This window comes from Vicia villosa, linkage group LG4, assembly GCF_029867415.1.
Source record: "Vicia villosa cultivar HV-30 ecotype Madison, WI linkage group LG4, Vvil1.0, whole genome shotgun sequence".
NCBI lineage: Eukaryota > Viridiplantae > Streptophyta > Magnoliopsida > Fabales > Fabaceae > Vicia > Vicia villosa.
This window is the reverse complement of record NC_081183.1, coordinates 165607612-165621653: the sequence shown is the minus strand read 5'-3', so window position 1 is coordinate 165621653 and position 14042 is coordinate 165607612. Positions and strand designations below refer to the sequence as shown.

General features: G+C 35.8%; 2 long non-coding RNA genes across 2 annotated transcripts; both read left to right on the top strand.

Annotated features, from left to right (window-relative positions):
• Positions 1–1095: 1095 nt before the first annotated feature.
• LOC131600167 (uncharacterized) lies at positions 1096–2282 on the top strand. Its single transcript, XR_009283047.1, has 2 exons — positions 1096–1503; positions 1591–2282. It is a non-coding gene; the product is annotated as an uncharacterized LOC131600167 (long non-coding RNA).
• A 7098-nt stretch (positions 2283–9380) lies between these two features.
• LOC131600166 (uncharacterized) lies at positions 9381–10567 on the top strand. The gene is made up of 2 exons (XR_009283046.1): positions 9381–9788; positions 9876–10567. It is a non-coding gene; the product is annotated as an uncharacterized LOC131600166 (long non-coding RNA).
• Positions 10568–14042: the final 3475 nt, after the last annotated feature.

Here is a 14042-nt window from a genome sequence, read left to right as displayed (position 1 = left end):
CTTTGTTTTTGAAAGGAGTGTGAAAGTAGTTTTGGATTTGAGCAAGCAATCTAAGAGCAATACCCTAATAGTTGGTCTTTTTCTATGCTTTTTAAAATTCCTAAGACTATCCGTACTATGTAGAAGTAGGTAGTCCTTGTTTTATTGGACGTGAGGGTCATCGAAGGGTCATCGAGGTCGTTTGAAGGCAACAAGTAGAGGTACCTTTAGCAAGTTTGAAGGGACGATCGTCACTTTTTCGTAGGCAACAATCGAGGGTCATCGAGGGACTTAGTGACGATTTTTATATCGAGGGACCTTTGCTAATGGGTACCTCTACATTTCGAGGGACGCGACCTTATATTCGAAAGCAACCAGAGAGGGGCGTACCCTAGGGGTGAGTGTGTGTAGCAATCACGTGTATTGTTTCGAAATATTTTATCTTTTAGTTAGTGATCTAAATCGAGATTAATTTCTTTTCACACCCTAATTTACTATCACACACAGATAAATGTTGTAGGAAAATAAAGGGCAGAAAAGTAAAGAGTCCTAGCTATTACATGGCTTCGGGGAGGGGGATTTACAATTTACTAAATGGGAATGAGAATTATTACAATAAACTCGGATGGAGATTAAAGCGGAAATAAAAGGTATAAAATGTTAAGCATGCAAATATCCACAAGAATAGTTCGATAGCTTGAACGTAGTACCTCGCAAAAATAAGAGAATGTTAGTACGAATATAAGAAACGATGCATAAAAAATAATGAAGAAATATTTAATAATACCAATCAAGATAAAAAAAAAAATGCATATTAAAATTTTAAAAAAGAAAAATTATAATTAAACAATTATATTTTTTGTGTTTTTATTGGAAAATAATTAATCTAAACCCTAAAATATTTTTGTGGTTTTTTAACATAAAATAAAATCTAATAAAATTAATTCATACTTTTTTGTATTTTTAATATATTGAAAATGCCTATGTTAATTAATCCTAATCAACTAGTTAATCTAATTAAATAACTAACCTAATACTAATTCATAATGTCATTTCTTAATAATAATTTAGAAACAGAAACTGTACAAACCAAACGGCAGCCAGCGGCGGTATCACGTGGCCGAAAAGAAGTGAGTTTTTGTTTGACTTTTTCATGATAACATTAACCATCAGAATTGAGACACGTGGCAAAGATTAAAAAAAAAAGAAAAAACAAAATAGTAGTACACAATATAAAAACAAAAGAGAAAATGTCGTACATAGTCTTCTTCTCCATCTTTTTCACGGATCTGAATCCTTCCTCACAAACACAGATGAAATCAAAACAAACACCAACATAATTTCACATCTAAACACAATTATTCATAGAAATTACATCATAATGATGGTGGAATAAAGATTACCGGTACCGAAAATTGCTCAGGGAGATCGCCCGTCGCGGTTATGCGGTGTTTCCGTGGTGGCTGGCCGGAGGGGTGTGTGGATCTCGTCGGCGATCTGGCGAATCGCTGAAGCGTCGTTGTTGTACGGATTCTTTCCTGGTTTTGATCTCTTTTTCGTTTTCTGCAAAATAAACCAAAACAGATCATACAAGTTATATCATTGTTACAGGGTTGTTGTTGCTTTGATTGAATGAAGGTTTTTCATGGATGTGTGACATTTACAGGTTGAGTGGTTTAGATTGTATTTACAGGTTAGTTGTAATGGCAATATTGGGTGTATTGTGAAAGTTTGGTGATTAGTGAAAAGGAAAATGTATGTTTTTGGTTTAAGAATGGTGGTAATGCTTTGAGCTTTGTGTTTAAATGGTGATGAAGATTGGTTGTTAGTGTAATGTGGTTTATGAATTTTTGGTTGGTGGAATACGTGAGGATACGTGTATGAGTGTTAGAGAGTTAATTCGGAAAGGTTAGTGAGGATGGCGGCCAGTTTGTGGTGAATATGTTAGTAGTGGTGGACCAGAATTGTGAGAAAATTGTCACTGTACGTGAAAGTTTTTTTTTTGTAGTGAGTATGTATGCAGTTTTGGGGTAGATCGAAATTGTCAGTGTGGAAATATGTACGTGATAGTGTCCTCCTTTTATCGTCCAAAAGAAACATCCAACATGGAATCAATTTAAAAACACAGGTTAAATGTCATTAAGTTTTGGTATTCATGTGGTTTCCATCTTGATTTTTACTCTTGGAATATTGCTTTGGAAAGAAATAAAATGTTTTGAAAATGTTATTGATGTTGTCGGGTGTATATTTTAGAAAAGTTAAAGACTTGATTTTGTGGTTAAATGATATTAAAATAAAAAATTGACTTCTAAAAATAATCTAATATTTAAAAGATAATTACCTAATATATATATAATTTAAATAATAATATAATGATAATGCAAAAAAAAAAAAAAAAAAAAAAAAAACTAATATTTACAAAAAGAAGTAATAATAATTTTTTTGGTTATTTTTGATATTTTTATGATAAAAAATGAAAAAATAATAATTTCTAGAAAAGGTCAAAATTAAAAAAAAACAAAAAATTAATTTTAAAATGATAAAAAAATATATTATTTTTTGTGATTTTTTTGAATAAAATACTAATAAAATAAAGTTAGAAATAAATAAAAATGGGAAATTTCAGAAGTGGGATTTGAACCCGAGACCTTGTACCCGCCAACCTTACTAGCTTACCAATTGTGCTATATTATTTATTCAAAATAAATAGCCAATTGAAAGTTTATGAAGCATCGGTCAGCATTTTAAAATATAACAATTTAAGAGTAAACTATTATATTTTTAAAATAGACTTTAAATCGAATATTTATAAAATTCAGAATGTCAATGTAAATGAACCCGAGATTTTATAAAAATCCAATTTTTGAAATAGTTTTGAATTTTTGAAAAGTGTGGGCAAATTTTGGGGTATGACAGCTGCCCCTGTTCAATCTTCTTAAACCTGAGGATGTAGATTGGCCTGTATGCCTATCAGAATCTGAAGGTGGAAGATGATTGAACACTTGAGTACCACAAAATTTGCCTTGCTGATGCAGGGACCTATGTCGGAGATGGTTTGAATGGGCTCAAAGATGCCACTAGTTGGATTGACATGATGTTGTCGGAGGTGGGCTTAAAGATGCCATCCGGATATTGACAGAAAATTGTCTGAGATGGGCTTAAAGATGCCATCCAGGTGTGTCGAGAAGATGTATGATGAAGATGGGCTTGAAGATGCCATCTGACTTGATGTACTTAAGAGTCAGAACGTGTCGTACGTTAGACTGTTTCTGAGGAAAAGACCTAGGTTGAGTTGTACGTTAGACTGGGTCTAGCTTGCATCAGCAGATTTCTGGAAAACCGTGCGTTAGGTTGAAGAAATGAGTCGTGCGTTAGGTTGGAGGATAAGTCGTGCGTTAGACTAATCCCCTGTGTTGAGGAGTATTTGAATGTTGATCGTGTCATTACCGTTCGTAGTAGATGAATTAGATCTTTGAGAGTTGGTCGTGTCAGCACCGTTCATAGTAACTGAATTAGACTTAGGAAATAGTTGATCGTATCCACATTGTTCGTGATGATGGAATTAGATCTCTTTAAAGGTCGATCGTGTCAGCACCGTTCGTAGTAACCGAATTAGATCTTAGAGAGATAACCGTGTCTACATCGTTCGTGATGATAAAATTAGATTCTCTTGTCGTGTCAGTACCGTTCGTAGTAACTGAATTAGACTGGGAAGGTCAGTGATCGTGTCTACACCGTTCGTGATGATAGAATTAGATCTCTGGGAGTTGACCGTGTCAGTACCGTTTGTAGTAACTGAATTAGATCTTTGAAAGTGATCGTGTCATTACCGTTTGTGGTAAATGAATTAGATCTTCGAGCGTTGACCGTGTCAGTACCGTTCGTAGTAACTGAATTAGATCTTTGAAAGTGATCGTGTCATTACCGTTCGTGGTAAATGAATTAGATCTTCGAGCGTTGACCGTGTCAGTACCGTTCGTAGTAACTGAATTAGATCTTTGAAAGTGATCGTGTCATTACCGTTCGTGGTAAATGAATTAGATCTTCGAGCGTTGACCGTGTTAGTACTATTCGTAGTAGCTGAATTAGATCTTGGAAAGTTGGAGATTTCGTTCATTTGTCTGTGCCTGTATCCTGCAATAGGTATAGTTATGCAATGTCATGATGCATGTATTATGTAATGAGTCCCTCAGAATAAAAGAGAAACTTTGTATGTTATGGATGAATTCATTATGAGGTAATGTATGCAATGTATGAATATGTTTATGCCATATGATATGTGAATATGATTTATGTTGTCTTTATTGAGAAAATAAATCTCTATGCCTTTGTGGTTTTGATGTCTGATCTTGTTTTGAAGATGCTCAGCTGGGAATTTATGATTCTTGCTTGGGGATAACCAGTAACTTGATGTACCCTGACTGGAGATAAAGATATTAGTAAGCCATGTTGGAGAAGAGCAACGTGTCGGAGAACCGGTGGTGTTGAAGATGTAAACTCTAGTGGGGAGCCATATCTTTGTCGGGACGAGTATGTTCAAAGATATCTTCTTTGAGGATTACTCTGTGGGGATATGATCTTGTGAACCCGGCTCTGTGGGGAGACATGGGTGTCTTGAAAATTGCCCCCAGGGTTGTAGTAACTACCATTCGATTTAGGACACCCTACTGAGTATTGATCAAGCTGTCAAACTGGACTCGCATAGATTTGCCCCAGTTAGTAGGGACTTCGGAAAGATTCGCCTCGCGAGGACTTAATGAGATGTGCACTATGGGCGTCATGCCCCTCGTAATCATTGGCCCAGGACAATGCCCCATGTTGATTGGAAATAGACTAAGATTTACTTGGATACATGCCCCTGATTGTTTTTTGCATCTTTGAGAGATTCTCGGAATCTTGACTTGATTGCCCCTGATGAATGAGATATGTCATGCCCCTTGTATATACAAGTTTTTGACTGACTGAGTCGGGCGTACGAGACGTCTCTGCAGCTTTATCTATCGGGGGACTTTCTGATATTCGTGCTATCATAAGCAACATGCCCCTGTATCATGAACTTTAGGAATCATGCCTCTGGTTGATCAGGGTTGGAGGTAATTCTAGTTGTGCTTGGGTGAAGGCTCCTGGTAATTTCAGCAGTTTTGAGAGATCCTTTGAATCTTGGCTTGATTGCCCCGAATATCTGAACACTTAGTCCATGGGGTATTTCAACCGTTTTTGTGACCCTGAGGGTGATTATAATTTGAGATGTTCATGCTCGAACTCAACGGAGTTCCGAAGACAACTTGTCCCTTGAGAGGGTTAAACTTTTCATCTGCAGCTCATGATGGAAGTTTTCCTGGTGTCAAGTAATTGTTCATATGCAAAGAATGTTTAGTATGAGAAATATAAATCTAATGCAAAGTTCATGTTTGTCTTGAAATATTTTTTTCTGAAAGGATGTCAAAACATCGATTTTTGTGAAAAGTGGCGTGATACCAACTCAAATGTTTTAGCAAAACTCCTAGGAGTCGATTTACCGTTTTCTCGTTATAGTATGCTTTCGAATTAACCCTGCTTCAATTAGGACTTTTGAGGGTTGTAACGTGGCCAGGTTAATGGTTTTAGAAAAAAAAAAGATATATAGGCTCAAAATTTTATTGGTGCCCACCCCCTTCGTGATGTTCTCCAACCTAAGTTCAGTTAACTCGACGCGAGCATTCATCCTTCAAGAGGAGTTTGAGACGATTGAGGAATCGACAAGGTGTTTGGACATGACAGTCACTTACCTTTTATTCTTGGCGTCTGATCACACGATCTTGAATTTATAGACACACGAATTTGCCCCTTTTGTTGAGGATCTTTTTTGTTTCCCTAACTTTTGCCTGGACAAATTCTTTTGAATTCTGAGTTTGAAGTCCAGCGGGATGCCCTAACTTTTGCCTTAGTCATTTGTTTTCAAGTTATTGACTTAGCGGGCTTTCTTTTCTTTTTTTTTTTTATTCGTTCTTTTTATTTTTTGAGCAAGCCGTATGATCCTGAGACGTCTTCGATTCGTTGTAAAGATTGTGACTGCCTCATTTCTTGGTCGACGAGGGATAGTCGTTGTTGTATCGTCATATTTGAACTCTTATTACGCGAGAGGTGACCATTGTGGTCTCGACTTTTCCTGAACCTTTTGAAGGATAACCATTATTGTTTCCTTAGGTGCGAGGTCCTACTGAATTTTGAACACCCAATCAGGTTAACTGAACACTACCCTGCCCCTAGGTTAAATGTGAGGGATTTTTCGTATAGAAAAGAAACTCCTACTTCAAGGCTCAAAAGGGGTTGGCAAGGGATTAACTTCCTTATATCTCCAGTGTTTGGGAATCTGAAACAATGCCTGTACATCATCAACAGGGTTTTACTCGAAAGCACACCATTTGAGATTATTGGTATTATGTGTTCGTCATTCTCCCTTCAGAGTCATCATGCTTTATCATTGAGAGTTTGGTATCACAAGCAAATAAGAACATATTAGAGCGGGAGCGAATGAATTTTTTCAAGACAAACACATCCATTGCATCGTTATTATAGTTCAAAAACACACAAGTATTGCATATAAACAGTATTGAACAAGAACAAGAAAGATTACGCATGAAAATGCATGAGAAATATAGAGATTGCCGATGTTGAGGAGATTTTCTCCGTATGGACTTATTGCTTCAGAAGATCCGTTGAGTCAAAGGAGAACTTCAAATCTGGCACGCAAGTGTGAATGTGATAGCCTTTGCATCAATCAGGTCTTGAGCCTCGCCTCTGAACGGATGACAATCATCAATCGAATGCCCAAGTGCCCCAGTGTGGAAAATAAACCTGGCGTTTGTATTTGAAACTGCAGATTACTTCTAGGGAGAAGATTCCGACGAAGCCACACAGGAGTTGTAAGTATCTGGATTTAGGGATTTGAGGAAGAAGATGAGAAACTCGTTGTCTGGAAACAATTTTGTTGAAGAACTTCGACTTCCATCTTTGAACGCCCTTCTTTAAGAATCAAGCTCACCATATCTAGTGGGTCATAGCCTCTGATTCGGGGTATGGTACTTTTGAGCTTAAAGGCATGTGGCTAAAGGAAAATAAATCCTCTTGCCCATTGATAGGAACTGTACCCTTGAGTTTGAAGGCATCTGGCTAGAGGAAAATAAATCCTCTTGCCCCTTGACAGAAGTTTAGGCTCTTAATAATCCTTCCATAGTACCTGTAAAGTATGCGCCATGAATCCCTAAGATCCTTGAAAAAGGTTAGTCAACATGTTAGGTAAAATCATAAGGTAATATGGACAAGTAAGTCATACATACAAAACCTGCAAGGAAATCAAATTGTTAGGGTATAAACAAATCTTGCAAGGAAACCAAACGGTTAGATAATGAATACAAACAAGTCACACAGGTATCCTTAGGTTTAAAGGATAGCATGAAGTTCATAGGTAAGTACCCTCCCCACTGAAAGTTAGTTGGTTCAACCTGTCCTAAATAAAGATCGGGTTCTAGGGAGCTCATATCATTGACCTTTCTCGAAGGCACTTATTTCAGTTCGGCGATCGAATCACCAACCGAAAAGGTCCCGAAAGTCCAGTCCATATGAGTGTAGCTTCGAGTATCAATCAACTTCAGTCGGAACCAAAGCCAGCCATCTCGCTACTTTCTAAAAGGCCAAAGTTTAGTTCAACTAAGGTTCTAGGGGAGAATTAGTGCTTAATGACACCACGCGGTAGCCAAGCATTTCCTCAGGTCGGATCCCAAGGAACACCAGGACAAACCAATGTGTCACACTAACGATGGCCATCAGATCAACCACATCAGTATACGCTGTGCAGTCTCCTTGATCTCATGCCACATACTTAAGGTACACTAGATCCGGGTGTAGAACCTTTCACACAATAACAAACCCAAGCAATTCCCTTAAAAATAAAGCATACAAACAAACAATTAAAAACATTTATAATGAACTAAGCCCTAAGGTAAACCCCTCTTAAAGACTCCCCAGCAGAGTCGCCAGTTCTGTAACTCGGTGAACTGACTTTTATTTTTAAAATGCAACAATGTTGCGGTGAGCATGAGTCGCCACCGTCTTTTATTTTGTCCAATTTTAGGAAAGGCAAAAAGTACAGAAAAAGACCTTTTAAAAAGAAAACGGGCTCGGGGGGTAAGTTATGAAAAGGGAAGGTGTAAGCACCCTTTTCATCCGTAGTTACCTACGGGCTCTTAGTTTGCTTAGCTCATGTTTGTTTTTGTTTGTTTGAAAAGAGTTTTTTTGAATAAAAGGACTTTAGCTTAAAAGCGTAGCCTTTGTTTTTGAAAGGAGTGTGAAAGTAGTTTTGGATTTGAGCAAGCAATCTAAGAGCAATACCCTAATAGTTGGTCTTTTTCTATGCTTTTTAAAATTCCTAAGACTATCCGTACTATGTAGAAGTAGGTAGTCCTTGTTTTATTGGACGTGAGGGTCATCGAAGGGTCATCGAGGTCGTTTGAAGGCAACAAGTAGAGGTACCTTTAGCAAGTTTGAAGGGACGATCGTCACTTTTTCGTAGGCAACAATCGAGGGTCATCGAGGGACTTAGTGACGATTTTTATATCGAGGGACCTTTGCTAATGGGTACCTCTACATTTCGAGGGACGCGACCTTATATTCGAAAGCAACCAGAGAGGGGCGTACCCTAGGGGTGAGTGTGTGTAGCAATCACGTGTATTGTTTCGAAATATTTTATCTTTTAGTTAGTGATCTAAATCGAGATTAATTTCTTTTCACACCCTAATTTACTATCACACACAGATAAATGTTGTAGGAAAATAAAGGGCAGAAAAGTAAAGAGTCCTAGCTATTACATGGCTTCGGGGAGGGGGATTTACAATTTACTAAATGGGAATGAGAATTATTACAATAAACTCGGATGGAGATTAAAGCGGAAATAAAAGGTATAAAATGTTAAGCATGCAAATATCCACAAGAATAGTTCGATAGCTTGAACGTAGTACCTCGCAAAAATAAGAGAATGTTAGTACGAATATAAGAAACGATGCATAAAAAATAATGAAGAAATATTTAATAATACCAATCAAGATAAAAAAAAAAATGCATATTAAAATTTTAAAAAAGAAAAATTATAATTAAACAATTATATTTTTTGTGTTTTTATTGGAAAATAATTAATCTAAACCCTAAAATATTTTTGTGGTTTTTTAACATAAAATAAAATCTAATAAAATTAATTCATACTTTTTGTATTTTTAATATATTGAAAATGCCTATGTTAATTAATCCTAATCAACTAGTTAATCTAATTAAATAACTAACCTAATACTAATTCATAATGTCATTTCTTAATAATAATTTAGAAACAGAAACTGTACAAACCAAACGGCAGCCAGCGGCGGTATCACGTGGCCGAAAAGAAGTGAGTTTTTGTTTGACTTTTTCATGATAACATTAACCATCAGAATTGAGACACGTGGCAAAGATTAAAAAAAAAAGAAAAAACAAAATAGTAGTACACAATATAAAAACAAAAGAGAAAATGTCGTACATAGTCTTCTTCTCCATCTTTTTCACGGATCTGAATCCTTCCTCACAAACACAGATGAAATCAAAACAAACACCAACATAATTTCACATCTAAACACAATTATTCATAGAAATTACATCATAATGATGGTGGAATAAAGATTACCGGTACCGAAAATTGCTCAGGGAGATCGCCCGTCGCGGTTATGCGGTGTTTCCGTGGTGGCTGGCCGGAGGGGTGTGTGGATCTCGTCGGCGATCTGGCGAATCGCTGAAGCGTCGTTGTTGTACGGATTCTTTCCTGGTTTTGATCTCTTTTTCGTTTTCTGCAAAATAAACCAAAACAGATCATACAAGTTATATCATTGTTACAGGGTTGTTGTTGCTTTGATTGAATGAAGGTTTTTCATGGATGTGTGACATTTACAGGTTGAGTGGTTTAGATTGTATTTACAGGTTAGTTGTAATGGCAATATTGGGTGTATTGTGAAAGTTTGGTGATTAGTGAAAAGGAAAATGTATGTTTTTGGTTTAAGAATGGTGGTAATGCTTTGAGCTTTGTGTTTAAATGGTGATGAAGATTGGTTGTTAGTGTAATGTGGTTTATGAATTTTTGGTTGGTGGAATACGTGAGGATACGTGTATGAGTGTTAGAGAGTTAATTCGGAAAGGTTAGTGAGGATGGCGGCCAGTTTGTGGTGAATATGTTAGTAGTGGTGGACCAGAATTGTGAGAAAATTGTCACTGTACGTGAAAGTTTTTTTTTTGTAGTGAGTATGTATGCAGTTTTGGGGTAGATCGAAATTGTCAGTGTGGAAATATGTACGTGATAGTGTCCTCCTTTTATCGTCCAAAAGAAACATCCAACATGGAATCAATTTAAAAACACAGGTTAAATGTCATTAAGTTTTGGTATTCATGTGGTTTCCATCTTGATTTTTACTCTTGGAATATTGCTTTGGAAAGAAATAAAATGTTTTGAAAATGTTATTGATGTTGTCGGGTGTATATTTTAGAAAAGTTAAAGACTTGATTTTGTGGTTAAATGATATTAAAATAAAAAATTGACTTCTAAAAATAATCTAATATTTAAAAGATAATTACCTAATATATATATAATTTAAATAATAATATAATGATAATGCAAAAAAAAAAAAAAAAAAAAAAAAAACTAATATTTACAAAAAGAAGTAATAATAATTTTTTTGGTTATTTTTGATATTTTTATGATAAAAAATGAAAAAATAATAATTTCTAGAAAAGGTCAAAATTAAAAAAAAACAAAAAATTAATTTTAAAATGATAAAAAAATATATTATTTTTTGTGATTTTTTTGAATAAAATACTAATAAAATAAAGTTAGAAATAAATAAAAATGGGAAATTTCAGAAGTGGGATTTGAACCCGAGACCTTGTACCCGCCAACCTTACTAGCTTACCAATTGTGCTATATTATTTATTCAAAATAAATAGCCAATTGAAAGTTTATGAAGCATCGGTCAGCATTTTAAAATATAACAATTTAAGAGTAAACTATTATATTTTTAAAATAGACTTTAAATCGAATATTTATAAAATTCAGAATGTCAATGTAAATGAACCCGAGATTTTATAAAAATCCAATTTTTGAAATAGTTTTGAATTTTTGAAAAGTGTGGGCAAATTTTGGGGTATGACAGTTGTTAATGCAGAATTTTTGGTGAGTTGATATTGTAGTGTTCCTTTGTTGTTTGATTCATGAAAAGTGTAGGAATTAGAGAAAGATTGTCTAGTTTTTGACTTATTGCTTAATTGTTAATTCAAGGTGATAATGAAACTTGTTTGCATGCCAATTGATGCTCTTATTTGCTGGAATTTTCTGGTGTGATATGCTTGCTTCTCTTTTTTCCAATATTTTACAAAATACGCGCGTCATGTCGGTTCCGATTGCGATGTTTGTTATCTCTAACTTGTGTGATAGTGTGCAAGGTATTTGGATAGTCACTGATCGACGCTTACTACTTAAGTGTTCCGCTTTATTTGCGGGACACAATATCATTCACTCGTGTCGTGTTCTCATCTTGGAGACACGTTTCTATTACTTTATGTCTGCTTGTTTGGATTGCTTGTTCCTCTTGCAGGTGTATTGTGATTATGCTCGACGCACATGTCGACCGTTGTTTGCTTCATGGCTAATCGGTGTGCTGACTATTTGCTTTTGCTTTGCTAACTCGCTCGCGGGATTCTTAGCCTTCTTTCTCTCGTCGCTACAGTTTACGGATCATCATCCGTTTGGTATTAATCCCGTTTCATTTTATTTTTCTCGCACTTTATCGCTTTCTCGCATCATCCTTTAACATGAGAAGTAGGACTTAGACATGCATCTGGCCAAGCCCTCGAAAGAGGCTTTGTTTTTATTGGTATGTTTATATTTGTGCTTTGCGGCAAGGATTCACGGTGTAATAAGTCCTATATGGCACTCCGTTAAGTCCTCATGGAAGGCATGCGGAAAGGGTTAGTAATCAACCCCCGCCTAGACTCATCGAGTCCGTTCAGTATGCGCACGCTACGTGTTGCTCGCTTCTGAAACTGCACAAGATCTTGTTATCGAGTATGTTAGGAAAAAGGTTCATGCAACCGAACCCCCGCACTTCCTATAGCTCGCGTCGCTCGACGTTGATGCTCGGTGTACGCATGCACTGTTTTCCTTTCCGATCCGTGACGGCTTGGTTGCTGAGAGGGACTCGCTCCTCTTGTCTATGGCCCGATCATTTTCGTGAGGTCTAATGCTTGGTTGACTCGGGTGATTCGCTCTCCTTGGCTATGGCGGGACCGCTTTTCTACCACTCGGCCAGTGCCAGTGGTTTTGTTTGCTTTACGAGCGGAGCTCGTTTGTGTGATACTTTTGTTTGCCTTCTCTTTTCCTCGTAGGTTGCTAGTTTAGTTTAGACTTGTACCTTTTGTATGATAAAATTAGGTAGCAAGCTTTCCCCCTTAGCTTAGGTTTTCCTCATGCATTCTTTAAAACACAAACCACACTCTTTGATTTTCTTTTCTTAAGAGCTTGTTATTTCCGCTCCATTCCCAAGCCTAAGTCTCCAAAGGTCGAGCAGCGGAGTGCGAATGTAACTCGTTCACCTAAAAAACACAAAACAAATAGAAATTAGTTAGCCGAGCTATGGTACCTCTGATTCCTCAAAAAGGATACGTAGGCAGCGGGGTAGGGCCCGTGCGAGCATAACTCTTTCTTTTCCCTACATTTTGCATGCATTTTAGTCCAGATTAGCACAGTTTGTTTACACACCCATAGTTTTAGACACGAGCGTGGATACCATCGAGTACGATGGGCGCGAGGGGTGCTAACACCTTCCCCTCGCGTAACCGACTCCCTTACCCTTTTTCTCTGATCGTGAGACCGTTGTTTTGTTTTGTGGTTTGCTGGCATTCCCTTCCTTTTCAGGATAAATATGTTAGTGGCGACTCTGTTAATTTTTGCGGTAGCAACAAGAAGCAGATAACATATATTATATTTATTCTCAGAAAAATTATTACAATATAATACGACTAAAGTATATATTTACATAACTTATATAATAGAGTAAAGTTGAGTCTTAAGCCTGCCACTTAAATCAAAGAATAATTAACATATATGTTCAGAAATAACAAAAAGAAAAAAAATATTGATACAAAATTAAAAAGTAGGTAACTTGTGAAAATTATTTGAATAGAAGTAAGAAGATCTACAATACAAAATACAAATTAAAATAAAATTAAATATAGATAATTGTTATAAAAAATTGAGTTGAGTCATCTGTGATATAAAACAAATCATACTTAAAATTTAGGTGAGAATAAGAAAAATAATCGAAAGTATCCATTATAAGAGAATGATGGAGACTTAGTCAAAATTTATAGTATAAATATGTAAAATTCCTTCACAAAATGCACGTATTTATATATATAATAATTATTAAAAACAGAATAACTCTTATTAAAAATTGTAACTCACAATTTTACTAATTAAAATTTATCACTAACTAATATTATCTTAATTGAGATTAAAAATTATAATTCACAATTTAACTAATTGTAATTTATCATTAATTACTATTATTGTAAGTGAGTGATGAAGTAGTTATAGAATATGAAAAAAATATTTAAAAGTTGGTGCAATAAAGAATAAAAATCATTATTCATATAAAATTGATATTTTTTTTAATAGGCAATTGAATTTAACTAGAGCAAAAGAGTTGCTCTACTCAAATACAGAGTCAAAAAAAAAAACCCGCTACACAAAACAACAAAGCGGTTTGATGTGCCAAACATGAAAATTACAAAGGTGAGCAAGCTTAAGGCTCGATTGTAACCACATCCAAGACCGGAAAACTAACTCCGACATACAATCAAGAAAACTAAGAAAATCATTGTTGAAAATGATATTGTTGCGGCTCGTCCAAATGGTCCAACACGTTGCAAGCCATATGACACCCACTATCGTCCTTTTGGCTAAATTCCTCACTTTGTCAAAGAAAAAAAGGAAAGAGCAAGAAATCCTCCAACGA